This window comes from Carassius carassius, chromosome 10 (genome assembly GCF_963082965.1).
Source record: "Carassius carassius chromosome 10, fCarCar2.1, whole genome shotgun sequence".
NCBI classification, from domain to species: domain Eukaryota; kingdom Metazoa; phylum Chordata; class Actinopteri; order Cypriniformes; family Cyprinidae; genus Carassius; species Carassius carassius.
In genome coordinates, this window is record NC_081764.1 from 26656243 (window position 1) to 26681959 (window position 25717).

Sequence of the window (25717 nt, forward strand, 5' to 3'; positions counted from 1 at the left end):
ATGGTGGGCGAGTTGAGACATGCAATGTGATTGTAGACTGCCTTGTCGTTTGATGTACAAAACAGCCGCAGTGTTGTCTGTGCAGACCAACACGTGCTTGATCAGCAACAACGGCCGGAACTGACGCAAGGCTAGATGCACTGCCAGCAACTCCAGACAGTTGATGTGCCAAAAAAAGAGTTGAGGACATGGAACAAGGGTTTCCTCCCCAACCTTCGTGAAGACACGGGGTGATAGGGAGAGCCCGAGGGGGAGGACCTTGTACTGCTATGCCAGACCCTTAGAACGCAAACTGCAGGAGTAGTCTGTGATGAGGAAGGATCGAGATATGAAAGTACACGTCCTTCAGGTCAATCACTGCAAACCAATCCTTTGGGCAGAGGCAGCTTGGCCCATAGCACTGTAAGCTTTGGCAGCGATAGCCACAGACAGCTTACAAGTTTTGAACAGGAGACACAGACTATTCCTCCAAGTGGCGGTGTTTTGTGGGCAGAGGTGCACCATCATGAAAGCAGTGCGGGCATGAACCTTCCACAAACGCTTCTTCAGCATGCTGAATGCCCAGACAGAGAAGACAACGCTCTTTGCCTTTGTCAGAGGATAGGAAACGACCGCATCCAGAAGGACACAGATGAAACGGTGTCTTTAAAAAGACGTGAAACGTCCACAGCAGATGCATGGCTTTGTGGAGTATAACAGCTTTTCATACAACCACTCGGCCCCCGAAAACAAAAATCTAACGAGTGGATGTACCTTTCGCCAATTTATACTACTTGTGTCCTTCTTTTTTCATTTTTTTTCATTTGCTCCTCTTGTTTACTGTCTCTTTCTAACTCTTCAGTACCCATCTCTGTGGACTTCTTATCAGCTCTGTCTTTGCCTTTCTCTCGCTCTCTCTCCTGTGGTGTTTGGGTCTTTGATTCGCAGGTGGTAATGAAGGGATGGTATGCAGGGCCATAAACTGAGAGGCATGTTGTCAGTGTGAATAAAGGATGAGACTGAAGGATGGTGGAGAGGTCAGATGAGAAGGGAAAGAGAGAGAGAGAGAGAGAGAGAGAGAGAGAGGGAGAGTGAGAGTGAGAAGGAGAGAAACCTCACAGACTTGGATGTTTGAGAGAATATCTTACCTGATGTCCTTTTCCTGTTGTGGAGGAAATGGAAATGCATGCACAGCGCCCCCTATAGATTCAGCATAGCCACAGCTGCAGAGCCTTTTGAGACAACACATTAGTGAGATCATTAATTACAGTCATGGGGGAATCAACCAGACACACACAAACAGACAATTGCAAACAAGTCTCCATGAGTGTAACAGTAAACCCACCAACATGGACGCTTTCTCCGCAGTCACAAGGTCTATTTGCAGCGACATCGGCTGCGGTCTGAAACGGTATTTTAGTAGTACCAAAACATTGTTTGTAACATAGCTAGTAGCCATTGTAGAAAATAAGTTTCTTCCCTCCCCCACCAGCATCCCCTTAAACTGTGAAGCAAGCTTGATGTGATTAGCTGTCATGTTACATGGCTGCTAAAGCAGTAGAGGGGAGAGAAACCCTTTTTGCTGCCTGGGTATCCAAGTCTGGAGGCAGATTTCTGTTCCAGAGAGTGTGTTTGTGTTTGACTGTGAGTGTGTGTTTGGGTGTTGAGATGCACAGCGAGAGTGTGAGTGGATTACACACGGTTCAGAGTGTGTATGGAGAAGCGTGGCACTAACATGGCTTTCTAATGGGATTTCGCAATCCTTTTCTCTGCTCTCTTTCTTGCTCTCTATCCTACTTTCTCTTCCACATGTCAGCTAGCTTGCACACTCACACACATACATAAGCACAGGTAACGCCCAAAACAACCCTCTAGTGATGTTATCGCTGAGCTGTAAGCAAACTGTCTGCAGTGAACTCGTTCTTTCTCTCAAACACAAGCCAAAGCCCCCTTGTCTTTTCGAATCTGCGCACCATAAGCCAGAGAAGCAGAAATTACAAAAAGGAAAATGATTTGGTTCTCAGAGATGCTTAGCTCAGCTGAAAACATTGAAGCAAGGCAGCATCGTTTGAGTGAACTCTTGTGTTTTCCCATTTGGACAGAGAACAGCAGAGATGTCAGTTACCCCCTGACTTACATGACAGACTATGACAAGGAATGGATCCTCTTCCCCAGTGCCATAGTGGCAGCGTACTGAAGTCTAGTTTGACAGTTAGATTAAACGTATTTGTGTGGGGAGTTGAGCTTTGACATCTAGCTGGGAATCCTCTCTGCAGTTTGGGTGTATTCTGGGCCATTCCCAGAGGAATTTGCATGCGTTATACACAAGGAATCTTTTGTGAGTAAAGAAACCTCTTGTTGTGTAAAATGCATTGAGGTAAAGATCATTAGTGACCAAGCTACAGTAGGTTTGAATGCACTCAAGTAACTTGTTTAGATTTATCAAGATCATCATTTGAACTCAATGTTGATTCTTAAAAACAATTATTATGAGCAAATACTTTTAATGGCTCGGTCAAAAGGGCTCACAAACTTTACATACTCTTTCACGGAAGATTATACCTGACGTATTCTTGATTTTAAGATTTTTTAAATAATTTTACACATTTTTTACAAAACAAAATTAATGTAACAGTTATAATATAATTTTACACACACACACACACACACACACACAAATAATAATTTAAAGTTTACTAAGTTTGACTCCACAGAAAAGTCTTTGTTTGATTGTTTGATTCGACTGTTCAATTGTCATCTTACAAATTTTGCCATTTATACTTAAAAGGATAGTTCACTCAAAAATGAAAATTATGTCATTAATGACTCACCCTCATGTCGTTCCAAACCCGTGAGACCTCCGTTCATCTTCGGAATACAGTTTAAGATATGTTAGATTTAGTCCGAGAGCTTTCTGTCCCTCCATAGAAAATGTGTGTACGGTATACTGTCCATGTCCAGAAAGACTCGAGAACTAGTCAATCGTTCGTTCGTTATCTGGCTCGGCTCGGTGTTCATCTTCAGTTCTCTCTTCACAGCAGTTCAGTCAGTGTACTGTTTGAGTAAATGAATTACTCCGGGATATTGGTTTGTTTTAACTCAGAGGGAGTGTCAGCCACATTAAAAAAGTTAACAGCTTAAGTCATTTGTGGATTAATGCTTTTTGGAGAAGCGAACCGTTTCAAATGATTCAGTTCGATTTAGTGAACTGCTTCAAGAAGATCTGGTTACATCGAGTGATTCGTTCGCAAACCGGATATCACTAAACTGCAGAGTTTTGAACTCGCTCACAACAGACCCGGAAGACAAGACAATGCTGAATAAAGTCGTAGTTTTTACTATTTTTGACCAAAATGTATTTTTGATGCTTCAAAAAATTCTAACTGACCCTCTGATGTCACATGGACTACTTTGAAGATGTTTTTATTACCTTTGTGGACATGGACAGTATACTGTACACAGTTTCAATGGAGGGACTGAGAGCTCTCAGACTAAATCTAAAATATCTTAAACTGTGATCCGAAGATGAACTGAAGGTCTTACAGGTTTGGAACGAGATGAGGGTGAGTCATTAATTACATAATTTTCATTTTTCGGTGAAGTAACCCTTTAAAAGACATTTGGTGCAATATTAGAAATTTGTTAAGTTTGAACATGTGCAGGTTATAGAAGGCCAAGTTTATCAAGCTACTTTATAAGGAAAAAGTCTCTTTAAAAAGTGAGTCACTAACCAACAGTTTCAGTTGGTCTTTCTGTCCATGTTAGAGGGATAGGTGAGAATTTACTGTGCTGTGGAAACTGAAAAACAAACAGAAACATGGAGATTTTCCTACTCCCTTTCGTTGTAAGTCCATAACTCTTTCCCACCTTGCAATCCTTTTATTTTTCTCTTTCTCTCCCTGTAAAAAGCAGGGGAAAAGTAAGCATAAAAACTTGGGGCTGAGAGGATAACTGTCCTCCTGTCCGGAGTTCCAGCTGCAGCCAAGTAAAACAGTGGCATTCCACTAGGAAATGGCAGGCCAAACAGAGACAGCTATGAATCTGAACTGCATGAATGTGAGGGTTTCTCCTTGCATTCCCCAAAGGCACAGCTGATTATAGAAGACTTCTGTAGTTAAGGACATTTCCCAAATGGTTTAAGCATTGCTTGGAATTAAATATTTAGTTAAAGGCAGAAGGGTTCAAAACACCAATCAGTACAGTGTGTAGAGTGTTATTAATACATGATTGCTGATCTATCTCATGCTTCATTAGGGCTCCACTGTATTCTACAATCTGTTGTGAAAGCAAAGCCGTGCATCAGAGTTTCAGTAAAACTATTAATTTCTCCGTGGTCCTTGTGTAAAGTAGCAAAAGATTAGCCAGTAGAAGAATATGTTATTTAGATTAATCTTCAACCAGATTCATTTGATTTGAGGTTCTGCAAAGAATAACAGAAGCGCTAGCATGTTAGCTGCACATCTGTTTGTGCGTGTGCGAGTGTGTGTGTCTGTTGGTAGTGAGATAAAAGGCCATGACCAGAGCAGTTAGTTTAGCGGGGGCGAGCAGGGAGAAGCTTGTGCATTAGTTAGTGGAATTATCTGGATAACTCCTCCGCCAGTGAAAGGTACAAACTCACAGTGGCAGGATTGGATAATGCTATTATCAGCATGATTGTAGCATTAGAGAGAGGCATTAATGTGGATCATTCAGACCATTCAGCATTAAGAATTGCCATAAAATTACAGCATTATCTGCAGAGTTAGGCGCTGGATATAAGCAAGGGGGAAAAGCCCAGGAAAGCAAAAGCAAAGTTTTGAACTAGCAGTTGTTTCATATGCCAATTTGTAAACATGACCGTTATATAGCTAATTCTACATCTACCACAACCTTTAAAGCATTGCCATAAATTGCCCAGTTTAATTGTCCATAAACAGCAAGTACAGCAACTGTATTTCATTGTATTTACAGTCATACAAATGGAAGTCTTGCTGCAGACAAGACTGATATGATTTCTACAATGAAAAAAAATATATATGTTTGAGAATATCTGTACTTTACTTGACTTTTTATTTTTCAGCCAATTTTTGACTTTTACTCCACTACTAAGCATATTCGTTACTCCAAAATCAGAAGTCAGATGAACACGGACTGCAGGAAAGCAGGTTTGACTCCTAAAAACACCTTTGCTCACGTGCAAACAAGTGCACACACAATCGCGGATGATTTCATTTTCCACTCAAGTTGAGTCAGGTGTGATATACAATGATAGGGCAGGCATGTGATGTATTAGTCTATTAAAACTCAAATATTCAAGGCATTCTAAATTGTAGATGGCAAAAATACTTTTGAATTCTTCTTATATTTACTGTATGTAATTTAATATATAGTCAACTTAATCTATATCACACAAAGAGTACCGTTTTTCTGTAGATATCAGCATGATAACAAATTTAGTAATCATTTTATACAAGTTCAATAAAGTTAGCAATAAGTGACTTAAATTTTAGACGTAACATTGCTTGCTATTGCTAAATTTTGCCAACAAAAATAGTTCCAAACAAAGATCTCAGCACTGTCTTGCTTCTCTGAGCAGTGATCTTTACTTCTTGAATGAATCAGCTTTTTGAAGGAATCTATTATATAAATGATTTCTTGATTCACTCATTAACACTCCACTCCCTGATTCATTTGTTCATGAATGAATCAGCCATTTGAACAAATCTGCTGAAGCTCAGTGACTTACTCATTACAAGTCACTTGCTTTCACCTACTGTATATATATATACATATATATATATATATATATATATATACAACCCGAATTCCGGAAAAGTTGGGACGTTTTTTAAATTTTAATAAAATGAAAACTAAAGGAATTTCAAATCACATGAGCCAATATTTTATTCAAAATAGAACATAGATAACGTAGCAAATGTTTAAACTGAGAAATTTTACACTTTTATCCACTTAAATAGCTCATTTAAAATTTAATGCCTGCTACAGGTCTCAAAAAAGTTGGCACGGGGGCAACAAATGGCTAAAAAAGCAAGCAGTTTTGAAAAGATTCAGCTGCAGAACATCTAGTGATTAATTAAGTTAATTGATATCAGGTCTGTAACATGATTAGCTATAAAAGCTTTGTCTTAGAGAAGCAGAGTCTCTCAGAAGTAAAGATGGGCAGAGGCTCTCCAATCTGTGAAAGACTGCGTAAAAAAATTGTGGAAAACTTTAAAAACAATGTTCCTTAACGTCAAATTGCAAAGGCTTTGCAAATCTCATCATCTACAGTGCATAACATCATCAAAAGATTCAGAGAAACTGGAGAAATCTCTGTGCGTAAGGGACAAGGCCGGAGACCTTTATTGGATGCCTGTGGTCTTCGGGCTCTCAGACGACACTGCATCACTCATCGGCATGATTGTGTCAATGACATTACTAAATGGGCCCAGGAATACTTTCAGAAACCACTGTCGGTAAACACAATCCGCCGTGCCATCAGCAGATGCCAACTAAAGCTCTATCATGCAAAAAGGAAGCCATATGTGAACATGGTCCAGAAGCGCCGTCGTGTCCTGTGGGCCAAGGCTCATTTAAAATGGACTATTTCAAAGTGGAATAGTGTTTTATGGTCAGACGAGTCCAAATTTGACATTCTTGTTGGAAATCACGGACGCCGTGTCCTCCGGGCTAAAGAGGAGGGAGACCTTCCAGCATGTTATCAGCGTTCAGTTCAAAAGCCAGCATCTCTGATGGTATGGGGGTGCATAAGTGCATACGGTATGGGCAGCTTGCATGTTTTGGAAGGCTCTGTGAATGCTGAAAGTTATATAAAGGTTTTAGAGCAACATATGCTTCCCTCCAAACAACGTCTATTTCAGGGAAGGCCTTGTTTATTTCAGCAGGACAATGCAAAACCACATACTGCAGCTATAACAACAGCATGGCTTCGTCGTAGAAGAGTCCGGGGTGCTAACCTGGCCTGCCTGCAGTCCAGATCTTTCACCTATAGAGAACATTTGGCGCATCATTAAACGAAAAATACATCAAAGACGACCACGAACTCTTCAGCAGCTGGAAATCTATATAAGGCAAGAATGGGACCAAATTCCAACAGCAAAACTCCAGCAACTCATAGCCTCAATGCCCAGACGTCTTCAAACTGTTTTGAAAAGAAAAGGAGATGCTACACCATGGTAAACATGCCCCGTCCCAACTATTTTGAGACCTGTAGCAGAAATCAAAATTGAAATGAGCTCATTTTGTGCATAAAATTGTAAACTTTCTCAGTTTAAACATTTGCTATGTTATCTATGTTCTATTGTGAATAAACGTCCCAACTTTTCCTGAATTCGGGTTGTATATATAGGCTATATGTTTATTCGATTCTTTTCCTTTTTGCATTTACATGTACGTTTACTTTCAATACTTAAACACGTTTAAGGCCATGTCCACATGTACACTGGAGTTTTTCCTTCTTCCGTTAATATAAAAAAATCTCTGTCCACATGAAAACGCAAATGCATGCTGTGACACACTGTGAAGAGCATGCCAAACCAGCAGGTAGTGATATAATATCAACCGTAAAGCCATGTTGGTCAATTGGAAGTCCAAAAAGTTTCCAGTAGGCGGAGACAATTTTCTGTCTACACGATAACACTGCAACAGGAGTTTTTGAAAATCTTCACCATAGCAGGCATTTTCAAAAATTCTTGGTTTCAATGACCTGATGCTGTACTTGCGTGTGGATGAATGTCAAACCGCGTAAAAAAAGCTATGGTTTATAACCCCGTTCGTGTGGACAGGGCCTAAGATTAAAAAAATACTTTTTGTACTTAAGCACAATAAATATCACATACTTTACGACTTTTACTCAAGTAATATTTTAAACGATGACTTCAACTTCTACCAAAGTCATTTTCTGGTAAGATATCTCTTTACTTTTACTTGAGTATGGCTTTCAGGTACTTTATACACCACTGATCATTTCTACAGTGTAGGCTAACATATTTCCATTTATATGAGTCAAAGCCCCTCGAGTGCCGAGTGCTGCAGAAATCCTGTCCGTTGCAGATGTTTGGATGAATCTGGGCCTTGTCTTTTTGCTGCTCTGCTATAATTTCTACCACGTTTCTTGATTTGCTGCTTGCTCGCTGTTCGGTTTTTCCCAAACCCCCCAGTTTTCCACCCTAGTTTGTGTACATCTATATTTTGCTCTGCTCTGCTATCTCTTTCTTTTTCTTTTTCTTTTATTTCTTTGAAAGAGATAAATATACATTGAGCCATTGAAGGCTTAGTGTGGGAGGTCTGGAGCTCTGCGGTGCAGGGAGGTGCAAACATCTGAGACATGCTCACACCGCATCCCAGGAACTCCATGCGCAAAAATATCTCAGAGATTTCCACATTTTATATTTGTCTGAGGGGATATTTGAATGCAAATGAATATGGAGCAATGGCAGAGGGTGTTTTTGTTGTGCGGAATTAGTGTTGTGAGGGCGCTTTCTTCCCCATTCTTCTCCGTCTTTCTCTTCGCCATCCAAATGACTGCCATTAAGGCAGGACAGACTCGAGCCAAACACAGGGCTTCACTTAATGTGATTTCCCCCAGAAGGGAAAGAAACAAAGGAAGGAGTGATTCATCAGGGAGAGAGAGAGAGAGAGAGAGACAAACCACTCATTCTGAAGCTGTCCACCTCCAAACGATGTTCAGCACAAAAACTCTGCATGTTCACGGGAGTGTTTATTTCTGCATTTGCACAAAAATCGTCAGGATGAACATCAAAGAGCTCTGGCAGTGAGAAACATTGAAAACAAAGATTCATTTTCCATTAGAACAGGATTATTTTACATAAGAACATTGTGCTGAACTCAAATAAACCCACTGTTATAATCCATATGAAACGAGGCATATCACATCTATGAAATAACACACGCTGCACTAATACAAAATAGGCCTAGTGATTTTACTAGGCTCTAGCTAGCGAAAGAGGGAGAGAGAGAGATAGAGAGAGAGAGAGAGAGAGGGAGGAACTGGTTAACTGGTTTCTCTGGCAGAGATGTTTGCAATGCCAGCTTTCAGCAGCCATATCGACAGAATTGAGTTTGACAGACTTGTTGAGTGGCAGTGATTGGCCTGCTCCAGGGACACGCTACAGCAAAAGACTGTGTATAACACCAAAGGCATGAGAGCAGAAGGGGACGATGCTGTGGCCGCACAGATTGGCCTCCTCAACAGCAATGGTGAGAACATGAGATAAGATGGAGAGCAAAAGGAAGGAAAGAGGGAAGCAATGGCCAAAACAGAGGTGTGAGGCCAGGCTGCCATCTGAGAAGGTGATGAAAACGAGGGCTGAGGGTGTTAATGTTAGAATGTACATCACACACATACGCACATGCTCACACAGCAAATCCGTATATATAAGCAACATGTGCAGAAAAGCATCAGCAGAAACACATTTATAGTGCTTTGGCTTCCAGGCCCACACCAGCACCTGTAATTTTATTTATTTATTTTTTTTCACAGTTTGGTTGAATAAAGATAGACAATCTAAGATGAATTATGATATACATAGAATTACATAAATATTATTGACTCACAGTTTTAATTAGCTGAAAAAGTGATAAATTAAACCAGCCATGGGAGAGTTCTACAACAGAGAGCTACCTCACAATATTTCAGGTGAACAAATTTTATTTACTGTTTCACTAGTATTATTTTTGTTCAGTGAAGTGCATGCATACCTCGGACATGTTTAACACATGCAATGGACACTGGCGGTCAAAATGCGTAACTGGAGAAGCAATAATTAAATGGCAACGTTTCAGTCAATGTTTTTGACATTGCATTTGATTAACACTGTATTTAGTGTATGCATGTATTTATTTATTTATTTATACATTTATTTATTTATTTATTCATTTTAAAATTCAATGTTTACACATGCTCGAGTCTTATTGCTTTTTAACAGATTTCTTTACACCCATCGATGATTACTGGCAATTCTAGTTTATTATCAGAGGGAAATCAAGTAAATTTATTTAAGGTTAATTATCAAACCATTGAATAATCTAGTTGGTAAGCCTTCTCCATTCTCCATTTCAGTGTGTTTGTCCCTAAAATTGTGAAATCATATTAAAGACTATTATTAATGTATGTGTTTTACAGGCTGTTTAGAATATTAGATTGTGTTTAGCGCATTGTTGTGACAACAGCATATTCGCAACATTTACCAATGTTTAGCTATTTTGCTTCAAGATCCTTTGATCCTCAAAGCATTATTATTGGATTATCTGACCTTCATTTTTACTCTCATCATTCTTCCTTTCATTTTTCTTTGGAAACATTGTTAGTGCATTGCTAATATCTTTCAGTTCTGTTCTTTGTTTTGTTTATTTATTAGGTTTTTTTTTCTATGAACAGCATGTTATAAATAATTTATTGTTTAAGATTAATTATCCTTAAGCATTTCCTACCGATTAATCTTTATTAGTATTTGCTACCATTGACAACATCCAAAAACACTTGGTCAACAAAATTTGTTTCACTGGCAAGATTCACACACACCCTCTTTCCAATAACCTGGCCCTTCAATGGATTTTATCAATCAAAAAGTGTAAAAAAGTTCCAATGTTGTTTCAGTCTACTAGAACCAAATGTTTCAAATGTACTTCACAAACAACTGTTTTCAGTGATCTGAAAGGTAAGCTGTAATATGCAATGTGATGGAACAGGGGAGCTCTGTGTCTTTTCTCCTGTGTCAGTTCAATGGGCCGTTGGGGTGAGAATGCTCCCATCATAGATCAGTGTTTAAATTACCCAGTAGCTGCCTGAGATGGCCGGAGAAGAATGACGGTGTTCAGGGCTAAATCCCAGAGCTGCTCAGCACGGCCACAGACATCTGAACGCGCTGTTTGGGTACTTAGCACACACAGGCTAGAGGTTCTGCGAGTCCACGGCTCCAGCCCTTCAGCCTGCCACTCTAATGATTCCCTAGACTCCAGCTGCTGACCCCTCCAGCCCTGGCCATTCATTAGAGGAGCGAGAGAGGGAGAGAGAAAATGAGTGAGTGTGACAGAGAAAGAATGGAGCAGCTTACGGCAGTCTCTCTCGCTCACACGCAGTTACACTCTTCGTCCTCTTTGCTATCAGTGCGAGGATGCTCACCTCCTGGGGCTGCCGACGGAGCCTGTGAAGTTCACAGACACTCCATTATCTGAACGGCGTGTGTGTCCCTGAGCATTCTGCAGGACGCCGGAACCATTTATACACACACACCTGCTGGTCGGCAGAAAAATTCAGACACGTTTTTTATCTCTCTGGTGCATCACACGTAGAGGGACACAGATTAGCAGAAGGTAAATGTAACCTGAATTAATACACATATGTGTGGCCCATCCTGGCCTGAAAACGTCACGTCGGAGACGTGCTTATTATGGTCTGCATTTTTCTCCCTTATTCAGAGTAGGATTAGTGGGCTTATAAAGGGGTGTTGGAGACACAGTAAACTGGTGCGGCCTGGACTGGCACACCATCCTTTGGAGCCCAGCCTTAATGATTTCTAATGCGGCTAAATGCTCCGTCGCCACGATAACCTGCTTTGCACTGGGGACGAGCATCTCTCCCTTTGCCTGTTTCCATTTGTTGATTTTTGCGAGACGACAACAGAGTTGCCTTATCTCAGTACCAGGCCTGCACCAGGAGGAGTCTCCCAAAAGCCCAAAGCCCCAGCGTCTTATTAGAGATGCTTATAATGTTTGTCTGTTCTTCATTTTAGGCCCTCACACACACACACACACACACACACACACACACACACAGTCTTGCATCCTCACTGCACTATGCTCAAAGCTATAAAGCTTTGCCCTGCAGGAAAAAAATGTGCTTTGTATCCATCTAATCAAACAAACTTATCTAGCAGTTGGACAGTCAAGCAATATTGGTTATATCATTGCAATATGTATTTATTTATTGAGAAAGATCTCCAAACCTGAAAAATGTATTTCCATTAATAAAATGACACGATTCAGCACTAAATGGTATACACTTTCCTACTGGCCCCAAACTGCTTTTGTAGATGATTTGTTGAAGTACTTTCTGATCAAATAAACCAGTGAGAGGGCGAATGCAAAAAGTGACAAACAAAATGTATTTTTTGTATGTTATGGATAGATGTTAAGGGCTCTTCACCTCCCGCAGAAACAGCAGCACTATTAGACACCATGCAAAAAAGTGAACTCCTTATTCTCTGCCATTCAATGGTTAAACATGTCCATCTATAAAGGTTTTACATAAAAAAAAAAAAATACAAATTCAATAAATGTTTTATTCATCCTGGTCTAGGTAAGTGGCTGGGACAGAAAGAGGGTTAATATTTTTGATCTAGTGGTGAAACTCTCTCTGTAACTGTAGGAGTTATATATATATATATATATATATATATATATATATATATATATATATATAATAAAAATTTAAGTGTATAGAAAAATGCTACATGATGAATCCTCACAATTGTTCACTATTCCTCCTACCACACCACAATGTTAATCCAGAGATGCTTTATCAGAGTGTCTCGGGTCTGACTGTGTTGTGGAAAAGTTCTGCAGGCATGTGTTTAGAGTCTGAGCTCTTCCTCCTGTGCGTGGCCTGACTCTCCTGTCCTCCCTCATCCACCACCGACCTGTGATAAGATCAGTTCTTTCTCTTTCGTCTCTCCTTTATGTCTCACTGGAGAGCCCTCCAGCTCTTAGCTGGCCCTTTATTTATGAAGACTCTGTTTATTTGTTTTTCTTTTGGTTCTGGGATTAATTATCATCATCATATGTCTGTCTAAAAGCACTGGATTCTAAGCAAGGATTGCTGTTTCTGTGTTGGTTACTGTCAGAACTATTATGTTTTGTGTTGCTCCATCAACTTAAAAAGGCACATCGATTTACAACTATAATCAAAGCGGTTATACTCCTTGTTTGCACTAACATGGTGTTCTTAAACCCTTAAACTATCCCGCAGTATTGATTTATCATGCTTACCTTAAAAAGCACAGTCTTTGAAAGTAGCTTTCGAGAGCTTAGATGCAAATTAAGTTACATACGTAACGTAACTTAACTGTTTTCTTGCTAAAACCTTGTCAGCCTTCTGTAACACAAACACACACACACAACCACAGCAGGCTCTGTGACCTTGGTTAAAGCGAGAGTCAGGCTTGGTGTAAATGTATGGGTTGTTTGCATGATGCAGCAATGAGCGGAAAGTGTATGCTGGCCTCATCAGTGAGAACAGCCAATCAAGTGCTATCGTTGTATCTGAATGCGGCTCTCTGTCGGGGGCCACTCCTCACCTCATTTTTCACTCTGCTGGCAAAGGGCCCTGAAAGTTTCTCTCAAAGTGTTAATGAATTCAGAGAAAATGCAGAGAAAGTTGCGATCGCCATCTTTGATATATGCTAAGTATTTTTTTTAAGGTCCTTCTTAGACCTTGGGTTTTTGATCAAGGCAACAGGGAGGAAAAAATACACATGGCAAACCATTTCCTGTATGTTGCCGATTAAAGCAAAAACAAGCAGTGTAATATATGATTAATGACCACGAACCGCAACTGAAGTAATTCTGCAAAAAGTAATGAGTTTTTGCCCAGTATCAGACTTCTTTGCTATGGGCCTACAGAAAAAAAAAAAAAAATTCAATAAGCATTTATCAGCATACACAATATACAACATGTAAGAGTCAGTATAACCAAATGGGCACATGCATGGTAAAAGTTCTTTATTAACATAATGCAAGAATGTTAATAACACCAACTGTTAAAACTATGTGCATCTATACTGCATTTTATCTAAGATGTGGGAGAGAAAATCTCTAGGATTTTCTAAAAAATTTGATATAATACTTATATATACATTCAACTCTTCTTGAAATTAAATGTAAGAGTTTGCAAGAGAAAGAAAAGGAAAACTACAGGAAAACAAGACCATTATAAAACACATCCCATATTTATGTTGGTTTCATATGGATTTGGAAAAAACGTTTATGCCAGAAGTCTAAATGAGGTGTAACCATCAAGTAAAATTTAAATTAAATTTAAATGTATGCATTTAGCAGACGCTAAATTATTATTAATGATTCTGCTTGTTAGTTGTGTCACAGTTCGGGAATATATATATTTTTTATATATTAAATATATATTATTATATTTTTTCACTCCAAATATTAATAAATATTTTAATATAACAATAATATAATAATATAATAATTTAATTCTCAAGTACTCTTTTATTTATTTTTATTAAATATTCAACTATTTAAAAAAAATTCAATGAAAAATTATTTCCATAAACAAAAATACAAATAATAATAATTTAAAAAAACATTTAAATTAAAAACATGTTCATCATAAAAATGCCTGACTTATGTCATTGTATGTTTGAACTGCATTTATTTTTATGTATTTTTGAATAAATTACTAGACGTGGGGTTGGGGGGTGGGGTTGGGTAGAGACTCATTGACATAAATAACCACATTATAATATTCAAAATTTGATTGTTTATTTTAGTTATTACAATTATTATATTTGTAATACTAAAATGGTTACTGATTTTGGTGGTCTGGTTGTGTTTAGGACTAGGTATTCGGCTTTGTTTCCTTGGTAATGACATACCTGCCTGCACTGTTCTCTCCTCAGCTTTATTTCAATAAAAAAATCATCCATTATTTAGCACAGAGCCCCTCTGCCCCTGCTACCACCCCCACCTCCCAACACACACATCAGGGCACCCCGCTGATCCACTTTTCAAGGACGAATGTGGAGAAGAAGAGGAAGAAACCTACCCAGCCACCAGATGAGATCGCTGAAGCAAAACAACCAAAAAAAATATATATATATAAAAACTCTTCTGGAAGAGACGCAAAATAACATGTGACCCAAATATACATCGCTTTGTACTCCAGTTCAAAGTACCCTGTCCTTTAGTGTGAAAAAAGTCCTGAGAAAAACAACAATGAATAAATCATACTTGAACCAGAGCTTCCTCTTTTTCTTCTCTTTAAACTCCTTTCCTAGCCTTCTTTTCAACTACACTTTGTGTTTCACTTCAACGTTTGATTGAGTCCATTCTTAAGGATGATCTGATCTGAACTGACAAGTGCATCAGATTCAAATGAAGAAAATTCCAAAAGGATTTGGTATTGCTTCCGATGACATAACATGGAATAGAATCAGCAAAGTGTTTGTACAAAATGGAATTAGAGTGAGAGATGAATGTTGAGCTGCAAGGATGTAACAAGGAGTATGCAAAAAATTTATATTTCTCAGTTTGGACACTATGGGGGGCGGACACTTTATTAAAAGTTTGAAAATAATGAAAATATCTTCCTACTGCAATTCAGGATATTAAAATGAAAATGAAAGAATTGCAAACCCAAGATGCACCTGCATAGTAGAATAATGCAATGGAACATTTAAGAGATTATATTAGTACTATGGTTAAGAAGGTTGGATACTCTCCCCTGACATCAATTTCTGGTAACATGCATCATTTAGATATGTTTAAACATGCTTTTCATTGGGGTTAATGAAGTCTTGTTTTGGATCAAGGAAACTTCTTCACAATACACTCAGTGTGTTCCTATCCAGAGGCAGTGAAAGCCACGAACGTATCACCTGAACTCTACATTGTATTTGAAAGCAGAAATGAGGATCTTGAATGTTGCAAACTATTAGACATTATAAACAGCAGAGTAGTAACAGTTTAATGTTATACCCTGTTAGAGGGTTAATCTATTAGAATGATAAAATACAATTGACACAACTATGGCTGTCACAAGCTGCCAACTGCCACTTTGCCAGGCTGCAATGTAAACTAAATTGGCTTTTAGGTCAGAATCTGCTCAATACACAGTTTGTTCAGCATGAGCGTGGGACCGAATCTGAAATTGCAATGTTTGACATATGGCACAATTGCAACGGACAGAACAAAAGAAAATTATAAGTACAAATACAACAGACCTGCCTACTTGTTCTGTTACCTATAATGTGTTTCTTTATTTGATTACTTGCATTTGATATTTTAATGTAATATTTAAATAACTAAACAATACTTGAAGACTACATGATAATGGTTTTATTGTAACATTAATAGTAAACTGTTCATTTTAAAATAGTTAATTTAACTAATAATAATAATAATAATAATAATAATAATTTTTGGTACCATGACAAAACTGAAGCCATTGGCCAAAGATTGTAAACATTAGACTGTAAACAAAACCTTTTTGGCAGGAGCTCACTGACGAGTGTAGATATGTAAATAAAAGATTCTTTGTGCAATCAGCTTCATTGATTAAAACAGGATTTATCGAGAGAGGGTATAACTTTTTGAACTGAAATTAAGTGATTAACAGCTTCAGTGATTATAAAGGGAGTGTTGTTTCATTGCTTTCTCTATAAAGTTTCAGGTTTGGATAACATTTTATCATCCATAACATTTATCATAACATTTAAACATCCACAGAGTGTAGGTGGCTGCATTGTGAAAAAAAAATTAAACTGAGTGGCGCTGCTCATTTAAAATACTTCTTGATACAAATTTAAGTAAAGAAAATGATCTGCTTGCTGAGCTTGTCTTAGGCCATTAAAAGTTAAATGTAGCAAGCACTATAGTGAGCTATTGTCCACCGTGACTAAAAAAAAGGAAAAAAAAAGAGAGCCACTTTGACAGGGCTCACATTTACTGGACACAGGCTAAAGAATTGGGCAGGTCCAGAAATACAAAAGATTGCTAAAAGAATACAAAACACTGCTATATTAAAGGTTAACATGCACTAATTTTCTTTAATATAAACAATCCAACTTCATTCTCTGAAAGTTATATTTAACCTAAATTTTGGAATACAATTCACATATTAATTTACATGTATATGAAAAAAAAATAATAATCAATCAATCAATTCCTTGTCGCTGTGTTTAGGAACTGACAAACGCAATAATCTTAGCAAAGCTACCAAATCCTATCGTGAGCATAATTAGTGTTTTTGCATCTGGGTTACATAATAAAAAGGATCTCCAACTACTCTTGAGTATCCGTTTTGGGAAGAATACTTTTAAACTTCATAATCTTTAGATAATAAATCAGAGAAAACTTTCAGACAGGGCATCTATCCAAGTACAGTTTTGATCAGTGCCTTTTATGTCATCTGTAATCAGAACAATCTCCTGACTGTGGATCAATATTTAAACATGATAAAAACCTAATGATGCAGCTAAAAGGCCAGTTATGTAACAAGTCTGAACAGTAATATCACTGGCAGTCATAATATAACATATATTACTAGCACAACTACCAATGACACAACAACAATAGAGTTAAAAAAATACATTTATAATGTGAGATACAGCAATTGTTATATGACAACAACTTTTACTGTACCTTCTGATGGCAAGTAAATAAATAAATAAAATCTCAAATTTATATAAATTTACTTAAGAAGCAAATGACAATAGATAAGAAGTCTTGTTTTCCATGAAAGTTAAGTTTTGGAAGTGAAAAGGAACAATTAATATTTCATAATAATTTACAGTTTAAAAAAGTTTCATATTTGATGGCTTTTATATAAATATATATAATTATCTTTTATCTCAATTATTTTTCCTATCAGTTATGTAACATCTTATACATCTTATGTTGCTAAGTTAATGCTTATTGAATTATTTTAGTGTAATTTGTGTTGCCATAATGTTGTTCTGTAGGTTTTTTTTTTCTTTTCTTTTTTTCTGAGAGCCACACAGTACAGTGACTTTTGTTCAATATAAAAGTCAATATTACCTTTTTTTGTGCTTCAAATGCCTGTGATACTCATTCAGTTTATGTCTCAGTTGTTTAACTTCTTATATTATTTAACTTATATGTCAAAACAAATATTTAGATTTATATATTTATAAATATAAACAGTATTTAGATATATTATTTCTAAAATTGTGAACCAAATATCTTTAATGTGTTTATTTTTGAACACCCTTATTAGCCTCTTACAATTGTCCAGTAACTGGAACTGTGCTGAGAGGAGTTAAGTTTGTGTGATGGAGCAGGTCGAGAGATGAAGAACCGAAAAGTTTAGAAAGCCAGTTTCTGCTTGTGTATGCTGTGGTTTGGCAAAGTGATTGTGAAAGAGAGGTAATCGTAGAGGACCTCTTCATGTGTCAAAAACCTCATCTCTCTGTCTGTCAGTGTGTGTGTACCTGCATTAGAGTAGTTTTGAGCAGGGCAGTGATCGTCTCCCTTTAACTGCCTTTGAAAGCACTCGGGAACATGCTCCCATTCAGAGGTCCTTTCCAGCACTGTAAAGCAGAGATCTGCACACGCACAGACGCTCTTTAAAGCTGTGATCCAGGCTTTTAACCGCCCGCTCTGGGAGTTATTAGCCCCCCACCCCTGCCTTAAATGCTCTGTCACTGGTGCGTGGATCCTCAGCAGGTGGACACACAGCTGGAGAAGAGAAGGAGAGATCATGCTGCCATTTGACCTCTCAGCCACACATGGATTTCCAGCAGACACAAATGCACGTTGGATCTCACATTGAAGCACACTGCTTGGATATCAGAGCTTCAGAATCAGACATAAGAAGTTTCAGAAGCTCTTATTTAAAATGGCATGACTTTGAGGATGGGGTGCTTATTTCTTTTTTAAGATGGGCTCAATGTTTCATAGCAGTGAGCAATGGCTACAAAATCACCAAGTCCACTAAATAAAGATTTTAGAGAATTTTCCCTCCAAAGTACACTACATGAAGATTATTTCAGCATCAGAATCAGAATCAGAATGAGCTTTATTGCCAGGTATGTATACACATACAAGGAATTTAAGTGACAGAAGCTCCACAGTGCAACAGAATGACAGTGACAAAACAGGACGCAGATAATAAAAAATAATAATATACTAATATACAAAATAGACAATGTGCAAAATAGCAAAAATATAATATAGTATGTTTGTTAAATAAATAATGAATAATAGTGTTGTGTGTTCCTTGTTTATTGTTAAATGTTCATGACATGGATTGCCTGGGGGAAGAAATTTCCTGTGTCTGGCCGTTCTGGTGCGCAGTGCTCTGTAGCGTCGACCAGATGGCAACAGTTCAAAGAGGGAGTGTGCTGGGTATGAGGGGTCCAGAGTGATTTTCTTAGCCCTTTTGCTCACTCTGGATGATTACAGTTCTTGAAGTTTAGGGAGGGTTTTTTGCTCAGCAGTTCGGACTATCCTCTGTAGTCTTCTGAGGTCAGATTTGGTTGCTGAGCTGAACCAGACAGTTATAGAAATGCAGAGGATGGGTTCAATGATGGCAGAGTAGAACTGTTTCAGCAGCTCCTGTGGCAGGTTGAACTTCCTCAATTGGCGAAGGAAGTACTGCTTCTGCTGGGCCTTTTTAACAATGGACTCAATGTATTGTCCCACTTCAGGTCCTGAAAAATTGTGGTGCCCAGGAACCCGAATGACTCCACCATTGGTGAGTGGGGGGAGTGCAGTGGGGATTCTCCTGAAGTCCATGATCATCTCCACAGTTTTGAGCATGTTAAGCTCCAGGTTGTTAAGACCGCACCAGACAGCCAGGTCTTTAACCTCCTGTCTGTAGGCAGACTCGTCACCATCCTGAATAAGGCAGATGACTGTGGTGTCATCTGCAAACTTCAGGAGCTTGACAGAGGGGTCCTTAGAGGTGCAGTCATTGGTGTAGATAGAGCAGAGCAGTGGGGAGAGAACACAATCTTGGAGTGCACCAGTGCTGATCATACATTTGCTGGATGAGAATTTTCCCAGCTTTACTAGCTGCTGCCTGTTTGTCAGGAATCTGTTGAACAGAGAGAGAGTTAATTTGTTCAGGAGGAGGTTTGGGATGATAGTGTTAAAAGCCAAACTGAAGTCCACAAACAGGATCATCACATAAGTCCCTAGTCTGTCTAGATGTTGCAGGATGTAGTGCAGTCCCATGTTGACTGTATCATCCACAGACCTGTTTGCTCTGTAGGCAAACTGCAGGGGGTCCAGTGATGTCCTTCAGATAAGCCAAAACTACTCTTTCAAATTATTTCACATCCACAGACGTTAGAGCCACAGGTCTGTAGTCATTAAGTCAAGTAATTTTGCAGGGAGGATTTCTTCTCTCGTTCTTTCTGAAGACCAGACACACATCATATTCACCGATCTGTGCAGGTGTGGGGGAGTGGGGCGTTGAAAGAGATGTGAATGGTGTTTTTTCAAACCTGCAATAAAACTCGTTCAGATCATTTGCTAGTTGTTGATTCTCCACAGTGCTGAGGGATGGTGTCTTGTAATTGGTGTTGTCTTTCAGACCTCTCCACACTAAAGCAGGGTCACTGGAAGAGAAGTGGTTCCTTAGCTTTCCAGAAAAATTCCTCTTTGCCAATCCGATCTCCTTTTCCAGTGTGTATTTGACCTGTTTATCCAAGAATCTGTCCCCATTTCTATGAGCATCTTCTTTAGCTGCCTGAGTTTTGCCAGTGAACCATTGCTTGTCATTTTTGAAGGTTGAGTCCTGGTAAGAATGCACGTCTTCACAGAAACTGATATAAGAAGTTAGTCTCTGTGAGCTCGTCCAGATCGGTGGCAGCAGCTTCAAAAACTCTCCAATAAGTGAAGTCGGAACAGATTTGTAAATACTGCTCTGCTTCATCAGTCCATCTTTTTACAGTCCTTAATACAGGTTTAGCTGATTTCAGTTTCTGCCTATAGGTTGGTATAAGATGAATTAAACAGTGATCAGAGAGCCGCAAAGCTGCCCATGGAACAGAGCGATATGCATCCTTTATTGTGGTGTAACAGTGGTCCAATTTAATTGCTGTCTTTGGTGGGACATGTAATGAGCTGTCTGTATTTTGGCAGTTCACAGGAAAGATTTGCTTTATTAAAGTCCCAGAGAATGATTAAAACAGAGTCTGGGCGTTGTTGCTCTGTCTCTTTGATCTGATCAGCAAGTGTCTGTAAAGCCAGGCTCTAAAGTGCTAGATCAGTGCCGCTGCTCCTGCCAACCACAGTGTTCAGCAAAACATCAGAATAATCAAAATCTGGTAAGAGACTTTGTGGTGTGACGAATGTTCAGCAGTTCATACCTGGTAAAACTAATCATGCTTGTGAAACAAAAAAACAGGAAAAACTATCCAAAACAGTACAAACACTGAAGAGCCAAAACGAGTTTGTTCAAAAAGTTTCCAGAGGTCTTCAGGTGGAGGGAACATGCCAACTTCCTTCAAACACTGCAAAAAAAAAAAAAAACTTTTTGTCTTGTTTCTAGTCTAAATTCTTAAATCAATAATTATTTTCTAGACAAGTAAAAATTAATAATGGCAAGCAAAATGGTAACCAAGTATAAAAAAATAAATACATTGAAGGGAATGTAAGGTGTCAGTATGTTCTCTCAATGCAAATATCTTGGGAGTATACTTAAAGTTTGAACATACAATGTTTAACCAATTTCCAGTACTTTTTAATCAATTAACTTTAAGGCTCTAATACCTCTGCTCCAAGCCACTGTATGACAATAACTTTTAATGTACCTTCTGATCACACTGCAAAAAAACACTATATTTTTTTAATTAATTTATTTATTTCTATATTTTTTTTTTTTGGTTTCCAGTGCAAATGTCTCTGATTCTTTAATCTAGATACATTTACTTGAGAAGAAAAATGACATACGATAGTCTTGTGTCCTGTCAAACTGATCTAAATGAAGGGAGTTCATTATTAAAATAACTGACATAAATTGACATTCCCATAATTCCCTGTGTGACGCTTCAAGTTTTCGGGTTTTTCATTTGAATAATGTTTAATTCTTTGCTATCAGTTATGCTGCGTCTTGTGTTGTTAATCACTGCATTATTTTAGTGTCATATATGTTACAATGAAGTTATCTTGTATTCTGTCTGTGCACATTCTATACTGTATATTACTGCTTGTGAAAACTCAGATTTCTCATCATCCACCTTATCCAGTTTTATGGTGGTTACCAAAATATTACAAATGTACAAAACAAAATTTAGTACTTTGGTATATTAACATTATATAAACATTATATGTCTTTTCTATAAATTTAAGTGCAATGCATAAAACAGATAGGTAAATTTATACTCCTTATAAATTTTTTCCATAAATTTCAAATTTTTTTTTTTTAAGTATGTTTACTAACTTGCTTGGAGAGCTTGGCAAATGAACAAAGAGATAATGAAAGAGAATGGCGATAAACAACAACAAACAGTCGAAGGGCCACTGGGACAGCCGTTCTCATCCATGTTTTGTGAGGGTGTCATCTGTTCTCTGTTTGTTAGTAAAAACCTAATTAATCACACTTTCAAAGGGGACAGAACGGTCCTCTAGCCTCCTTTATTAATTTAGCTAGCCTGTGGAGCTAACACACTTCTCTGATTTGAATAACAATGAATATCAACTGCTGCGGGTTTAGTTTTGTTTTACCCTCTCAGATGTCCACTCACACAGGACAAATGTTTTAACCTGCTTTATATATTTTAATGATTTTATGTATATTTGAGTTTTAATATGTTTTCATGTTGACTTAGCCATTTTATTCCTCTTTACCATTTTAATGTATGTCTTTAAATTAGTCTGGGTGACTGATCTATATATGACTGGATCACTCATCACGTTCTAAACTGCCAACAGGCAGTGAAGCCACTGGACCCACATGGAAAGAACCTATATGTGGATATATGTGCATATATGAAACCTATATGCACGGACCATGATCCTGCACTGTCTTCGTTTCATCGACAGAGATCGGATCCTGGGATTCGCAAGGAAGTCTCCAGTGACAATAGACGGCCAAACAATTCGCTTTACTGCCGATTATAGTGATGCCACCGCTCGCCGCAGACGTCCGTGCTTCTCTATTATGAACAGGGCTCGCACCTTGGGTTTTCAAGCTTTCCTGTTATATCCAGCCACCATTAAGTTGACAAGAGGATTCGACCAAAACTTGTTTACTGAGCCAAGTGAGGCGTCCAAGTTTATCGACTCCTTTGACTCTAGGAATTCGGAAGTTGATGAGACTTCACTTTTGCCTTGACTGTTGTCATGCTAGTAGTCAGTAGTTTTGTTTACTTCCGTGCACGGTTTGACGCGCCGATCAGTGCTTGATGTAATTCCATTCAAGGTTATACTTAACGTGTGTGATGGTGTGACCTGATTTTGATTTAATTATTATTATTATTATTAGTTTAATTATCTGCCTTTTTACGGCTTGGAGGCTTGCCAATTTTTAGTTGGTAATAGTATGCTGTTTTGTTGTTCTATCACACTGAGATTTAACTCGTATTTGTTGCTGATCTCTTTTATTTATTTAGCAAAAATATAATAAAGCTGATTGTTTGATTAAGCTCAGTAGTGTAATCTTTAGGGGAGAGAGCAAAGGATAGTTATTTGATTTATTGACGCAAGATTGTGTGTGTGTGTGTGTGTGTGTGTGTGTGTGCGTGTGTGTGTGTGTGTGTGTGTGTGTTTGCTCTCATATTTGCCTTACCCCAATTACTGACCGGTATCATTTTACTTTTCAAACTGTAATCAATGGGTAAAGGTCTTCATGTAATGCATCTAAACATTCGCAGTTTAGTTCCTAAAATTGATCAACTAAGGGCATGGCTTGTTTACAATAAACCCAATATTATAACATTATCTGAAACATGGCTAAATGAAAATACAGCTGATTACAATGTTAAACTGGACAACTACATCATATATAGGTTAGATAGAGGAACCAAGGGAGGTGGGGTCGCCACTTACATTTCATCAAATCTGAAATCACAATTAATTACTCCTAAAGTTGAGCCTGAGCTTTTTGAAGGTATCTTTGTCAAGGTTATTCTTCATGAAAATAAACAATTAATAATTGGTAATATATATCGCCCACCAACATCGCCAAAGTTAGAGTCTGTTCGAAACATTCTAGCCACTGTTTCATCGTTTGGTGACTCATCAGAAATTGTGCTGTTGGGGGACTTTAATTTAAACTGGACAGATCCTTGTACTCTCACGGAACGTAACCTGTTCAATGGTTAAAATTTTACACAGGTTATTAAAGAGCCTACAAGAATCAGTCCAAGTTGTAAATCTCTTTTGGACTGGATATTAGTCACTCACCCCAACAGAATAATCAAATCTGGTGTTCTCTCGGATTGTTTCAGCGACCATTCTATCATATATTGCACTTGGAAAATTTCAACTCCCCATCTTCCTCCGAAATATATTAGGATCCGTGACATGAAATCATTTAACAGTGATTTATTTATAAATGATGTGAGTAGGATAAATTGGAATAGACTTAGCCTTATTCCCCACGTGGAAGCTGCTTGGAATTTCTTTTATACAGAATTTGTGCAAGTTATTGATAAGCATGCCCCATGGACAACTATTAAGGTCAAAGGTCATCATCTACCTTGGGTAAATGGGGACCTTATCAGTCTGTTTAAGCAGAGGGACAGGGCGTGGAATAAACATAAATCTACTAAACTTCCTGGTGATTGGGAGGAATATAAACGGCTACGAAATATGTGCACCACCCAAACAAGAAATGCGAAAGCCAACTACTACAGAAATAGCTTGTCAAATGACTTCAGTAATCCTAAACAATTTTGGAAAAAAATGAAAACACTACTTGGTAAGTCTAATAGTACAATGAGCAACATGACAATCAACAATGAAATTGTTAATGATCCAGCAGCGATCTCCAACGCATTTAGTTTGCATTTCTCCCAAACTCCGCAGGTACAGTCATCTACCTTTCTTTCTGAGCCGACTGTAAATTCTCAGTCTTTCCATAGATCTTTCACATTTCGACAAGCTAGCTCAGCTGACGTCCAGCTGGCCATTAGCACGCTATCCTCTAGTAGTGGACCTGGCCCTGATGGCATTGAGGGTAAGTTTATAAAATTTTCTTCATATGTCTTATCCTCTCCATTGGCTACGCTCTTTAATTTGTCATTTCTAACCCATGAAGTGCCTTTGGCATGGAAGTGTACCAAAGTCATTCCATTGCATAAAGGAGGTGACATTCAAAATATGAACAATTACAGACCGATCTCAATAATTAATAGTATTGTGAAAATTTATGAGAAAATTATCTTCGATCAATTATCTAATTATCTCTCTCATAACAACTTACTATCTCAATGCCAGTCAGGTTTCAGGAAACACTTCTCAACTACCACTGCTCTCTTGAAATTTACGAATGATATTTTTTCTAGTTTTGATAATAATATGTGTACTGGTGCCATCTTTTTAGATCTCACAAAAGCATTTGACTTAGTAGATCATTATCTGCTCCTGGATAAATTATATTCAATTGGCCTTTCCCGTTCATCTCTGTTATGGTTTAACTCATATTTTCATCACCGTCGCCAGTGTGTGTCCTTCAGGGGCAGTCAGTCGAATTATATAGGGGTAGATAAAGGCATACCTCTGGGTTCTTCGCTTGGGCCTTTGTTATTTTCAATTTTTATTAATGACTTGCCACTGTGCTGTTCAGGATGTGATATTCATCTTTATGCAGATGATACAATTATTTACTGCTCTAAACCAAACATTTCTGACATTAATTATTCTTTACAACATGATTTTGATTATGTACAGCAGTGGCTGTCATTTAATAAACTTCTGCTGAATAAATCAAAATCTTACTCTATGCTTTTCCAGAAGAATGATAGAAATAATCTTAATTTGCATATTCTGGATTCTTCTCCTCTAGAGC